The sequence below is a fragment of the Marmota flaviventris genome, chromosome 3, assembly GCF_047511675.1.
Source record: "Marmota flaviventris isolate mMarFla1 chromosome 3, mMarFla1.hap1, whole genome shotgun sequence".
In the NCBI taxonomy this organism is placed as follows: Eukaryota; Metazoa; Chordata; class Mammalia; order Rodentia; family Sciuridae; genus Marmota; species Marmota flaviventris.
Genome location: NC_092500.1, coordinates 80,126,737 through 80,132,736, shown reverse-complemented (window position 1 = coordinate 80,132,736; position 6,000 = coordinate 80,126,737).

The window sequence follows — 6,000 nt, the reverse complement described above, 5'->3', positions numbered from 1 at the left end:
AGATTTAATGCAATTCCCATCAAAATCCCAATGGCATTCCTCATAGAAATAGAAAAAGCAACCATGAAATTCTTCTGGAAAAATAAGAGACCCAGAATAGCTAAAGCAATCCTAAGCAGGAAGAGTGAAGCAGGTGGTATCCCTATACCAGACTTTCAACTATACTACAGAGCAACAGTAACAAAAACAGCATGGGATTGGCACCAAAACAGGCAGGTAGACCAATGGTACAGAAAAGAGACTAACTCACAAAATTACAATTATCTTACATTTGACAATGGTGCCAAAAACATGCACTGGAAAAAGGATAGCATCCTCAACAAATTGTGCTGGGAAAACTGGAAATCCCTATGCAACAAAATGAAATTAAACTCCTATCTCTCACCATGCACAAAACTTAACTCAAAATGGATCCAGGACCTATGAATTATTAAACCAGAGACTCTGCATCTAATAAAAGAAAAAGTAGGCCCTAATATCCATCACGTGAGGCTAGGTCCCAAATTCCTTAATAAGATGCCTATAGCACAAGAATTAAAACCAAGAATCAACAAATGGGATGGATTCAAACTAAAAAAGGTTTTTTTCTCAGCAAAAGAAATAATATGTGAGGTGAATAGGGAGCTTGCATCCTGAGAAGAAATTTTTACCCCTCACACATCAGATAGAGCTCTAATTATAGGGTATATAAAGAGCTCAATAAGATAAGCACCAAAAAAACAAATAATCCAATGAATAAATGGGTCAAGGACCTGAATAGACACTTCTCAGAAGAGGATGTACAATCAATCAATAAATATATGAAAAAATGCTCATCATCTCTAGCAATCAGAGAAATTCAAATTAAAACTACTCTAAGATACCATCTCACTCCAGTAAGAGTAGTAGCCATTATGAAGACAGACAACAACAAGTGCTGGTGAGGACGTGGGGAAAAAGGTACACTCATACACTGCTGGTGGGACTGCAAATTGGTGCAGCCAATTTGGAAAGCAGTATGGAGATTCCTTGGAAAACTGGGAATGAAACCACCATTTGACCCAGCTATTCCTCTTCTCAGACTATACCCAAAGGACCTAAAAACAGCATATTACAGGGACACAGCCTCATCAATGTTTATAGCAGCACAATTCACAATAGCTAAACTGTGGAGCCAACCTAAATGTCCTTCAGTGGATGAATGGATAAAAAAAATGTGGCATTTATACACAATGGAATATTACTTAGCAATAAAAAAGAATAAGATCATGGCATTTGCAGGAAAATGGATGGCATTAGAGAAGATTATGCTAAGTGAAGTTAGCCAATCCCCCAAAAAACAAATGCCGAATGTCTTCTCTGATATAAGGCGGATGACTCAAAATGGGGTTGGGAGGGAGAGCAAGGGAGGAAGATTACCTCTAGATAGGGAATAGGGGTGGGAGGAAAAAAGGAGGGAGAAGGGAAATAGTATGGATTGTGAAAGAAGACCCTCATATACATGTATGAAGATGTGAATTTGGTGTCAACATACCTTATATATAATCAGAGATATGATAAATTATGATATAATGGTGTATTAAGAATTATAATGCAAAAATAAATAAATAAATAATTTTTTAAAACGAATAGAGGACACAGAGACTAACCCACATAATTACAGTTATCTTATATTAGATAAAGGTGCCAAAAACATACTTGGAGAAAAGTATGTTTCTTCTTAAACAAATGGTGTTGGGCTAATTGGAAATTCATATACAACAAAATAAAATTAACCCCTATCTCTCATCATGCACAAAACTCAACCCAAAGTAAATCAAGGACCTAGGAATTAAATCAGAGACCCTATATCTAATAGAAGAAAAAGTAGGCCCAAATCTCCATCATGTAGGATTAGGCCCCAACTTCCTTAAATAATACTCCTATAGTGCAAGAATTAAAATCAAGAGTCAATAAATGGGATGGATTCAAACTAAAAAACATCTCAGCAAAAGAAACAGTTAGTAAGGTGCATAGGGAGCCTGCATCTTGGGAGCAAAATTTTACCACTTGCACATCAGATAGAGCACTAATCTCTAGGGTATATAAAGAACTCAAAAAGCTAAACACCAAAAACACAAATAACCCAATCAACAAATGGGCCAAGGAACTGAACAGACACCTCTCAGAAGAAGATATACAATCAATCAACAAATATATAAAGAAATGTTCAACATCTCTAGCAATTAGAGAAATGCAAATGAAAACTACTCTAAGATTTTCATCTCACTCCATTCAGAATGGCAGCTATTAAGAATATAAATAACAACAAGTGTTGGCGAGGATGTGTGGGGAAAGGCACACTCATACATTGCTGGTAGGACTGCAAATTGGTACAACCCATCTGAAAAGCACTATGGAGCTTCCTTGGAAAACTGGGAATGGAACCACCATTTGACCCAGCTATCCCACTCCCCAGTCCATACACGAAGAACTTAAAAATAGTATACAATAGAGACACAGCCACATCAATGTTTATAGCAGCACAATTCACAATAGCTAAACATGGAACCAACCTAGATGCCCTTCAGTAGATGAATGGATAAAGAAACTGTGGTGTATATATATACAGACACAATGGAATATTACTCAGCAATAAAAGAGAATAAAATCATAGCATTTGCAGGTAAATGGATGGAGTTGGAGAATATGAATAACTAAGTGAAGGTAGCCAATCCCAAAAAAATCGAATGCCGAATGTTTTCTCTAATATAAGGAGGCTATTCATGGTGGGGTTGGGAGGGGTAGCATTGGAGGATTATATAAACTCTGGGAAAAGGGATAGGAAAGAAGAAGAGAGGGGATGGGGGTTAAAAGAAAACCAATCTGAATAGTCTACATAACATTGTGGAAAAGCCAAAACTAAGGAGATAGTGAAAGGGTCAGTGGTTACTAAACAGATACTTCTCAAAGAAGTACAAATGGCTAACAATTATATGAAAAAAAAAATGTTCAAAATCTCTAGCCACCAAGGAAATGCAAGTCAAAACCACACTGAGATCCCATCTCATTCCATTCAGATTGACAATCATCAAGAATACAAACAACAATAAATACTGGAGAGGATGTAGGGAAAAGGGAACCTCATACACTGTCAGTGAGAATGTCAATTAGTACAGGCCCTATGTAAATCGGAATGGAGGGTCCTCAAAAGCTAAAAATAGAACTACCATATGATCCAGCTCTACAGATCCTTGGTCTTTACTGAAAAGAATGGAAGACATGCATTCCCATGATTATTGCAGCACAATTCACAATAGCCAAGTTACGGCAGCAGCCTAGGTGTCTGTCAACAGATGAATAGATAAAGAAAATGTGGTCCATATACACAAAGGAGTTCTATTCAGTCATGAAGACAAACAAAATTCTTTTATTTGCAGAAAAAGAATGGAATTGGAGGACATTATGCTACTAAGCCAGACCCAGAAAGAGGAGTCCCATATGTTTTCTTTCATATGTGAAAGTTAGAAAGGAAAAAAACAAAAATCAAAACAGGGATCTCATGTAACTAGAAGGGTTCAAGGAAAGGGAAGAGAGGTGAGCAAGGAAGGCACTAGGGAATTAAATTGATGGAATCATGTTATATGCATATACAAATATGCCATAATGAAATCCACTATTCTAAATAATTAACATGCACCAATAAAAAATGTTTGAAGATCAGTGGTTACCAGGGGTTGAAAGGGAGAGAGGGATGAATAGGTAGAGTACAGAGGACAGTTAAAGACAGGGAACTCTTATGCATGACACCAAAACAATGGATATATGTCATTATACATTTGTCCAAACCCACAGAATGTGCCACATGCAGAGGGAACTCTAATGTAAACTATGAACTTTGGCTGATAATGAGGCACAAATGTGGAGTCAGCAATTGCAAAAAAAAAAAAAAAAAAAAAAAATGTGCCACTCTGGTCAGGGGTATGGATGTGCAGGAGAAGAAACTTTTTCATTTTCCTTCCCAGGGTCTCCAGCTAGATCTCCACAAATTACATTGACCAAAAAAAAAAAAAAAAAAAAAAAAAAAAAAAAAATATATATATATATATATATATATATATATATATATATATACACACACACACACACACACACTAACAAAAGAAAAAAAATAAATTTATACACATGTGCATCATGCATACACAGGGGAGAAATTTAGTGGTGAGTAACTCAAAGAAGTGGTTAGCACTTGAGCTCAAATAGCATCTTAACAAAAGAATAATACATTTGTAGAGAAGGAACAAGACAAAGTAAAAAGGTGTGTGCTTGTAAGGGTGAAATATTGTGGGAAGATAGACATATGGGTTAACTAATTAAAGATAAGGGTTATTTAGTAAGATTTATTGGGCAGACCCCTCTTGTTGTCATAGAATATCAAGTGATACGGCTAATAACCTCTCCTGGTACAGGGGGTTGGGGGAATCTTCAGAAAGGAAATGTATGCTCTGTTTTCAAGAAAAAAAAGGGGGAAGACAGAAAGTTCATCCTATGTCTGCTCTCTTAACTGACTCTAGTTTGAAATAAGCCAGAGTGTCACATTTCAGAATTCAGACTCTGAACCCCTTCATTGATAATCCACGAAGCTCTACAAGTATGAGAGCAGGAAGCTGATAGTAAATCTTTGTACTTTGCCCTGAATTTTGCTGTGAACATAAAACTTCTCTGAAAAAAAATTAAGTCTATCAAAAAAATGTTAAAGCATTAAAAAACAAAGTTCCTAGGAGTAGAAATAAATTTGCAGAAAAACAAGACCCAAAACTCTTTATGATTGATACAAATATCACATTTAAAAGTGTTTTCATTTTGTATTATAAAGAATTATGACATAAGAGTAGTTCTGTAAGCTTATTTTGTTACTTATATATCACAATTATCCATAATATATTTTATTAACCACAAAGTATTTTTAAAGAATAAAAAATTTTATTTTATTTTAGTGTCTTTATCTATACTTTTTCCCTACATCTGAACACATTTTTCATTTTGCACTACAAATTATATAGTGTCCTGGGCACATGGGGGTTTTTTGTTTGTTTGTTTTGCTACATATGCATTAGCTCCAATACTATTATTCTCCACTATTTTTTGGTTGGTTGACTCTTCGAGGAAGGATACCAGATGATCATTACAGTCTTTTCAAAGTGACTGAGTTTAATTTTTCTACTCTAACTCGAGGACATTAGTTGAGATTATCAGAAGACACATTTCCAAATACATGATGTGTCATTAGTGCATTTGGTTCTTTCATCTAGAAGCAAGACTGAACAAGAAAGCTATAGTCAGTAGATAGTGACTTATTGTATGTTGGGAAGAACACACAGAGGCCGTGCAAACCTTTCATCCTTCCCCAATAAGGATGCAAGTTATGGCAAGGGTTCAACCTGCCACATCTATAGAGAAGGAAAGGTTTTACAAAAGAAAGAAGCAGAAAGATCCTTTGTCTCTGAGCAGCAGCAATCCTACATCACACAAGTCGCTCTGCTCTGTCACAGAGAATTAGTTCATCATATGCACCATCATAGGCATATTTCTAGGACAAGAAAATATTTTCGCTTTTTGGCATTTCTTAGGTGAGAAGCAGAGCTATGAGTGTCTTTTTGCATATAAATAATTTGGAATTTTTTTTTATAAAAACGAGGGTTTAAATTTAAAGAGCCACACAACTTTATTACATGCCAGTGGGTGGATGCCAATTTCCCCACAGTCTCATCTTCCTTTTTCTTTTTCTGTTAGGAAGGCTCTTTACTTTTGCTAGGCTAAACAATAAAAGTACATGACTGAACTATTTAATTTGAACACTGGTTTTCAGTGCTATACATTTCATTTTGTTAACAAGACATTTCTTCCCATTAGTAGAATTCATAGTAGAAAATCAGTGAATTATTCATTTTGTTTTTGCTGTTGCTTTTTAAAAAAAAAAAAGATCTGGCAGGGCAGAGATGCTCAACAGATTACTGAGTTTCTGAAATTTTTGCAGAATTA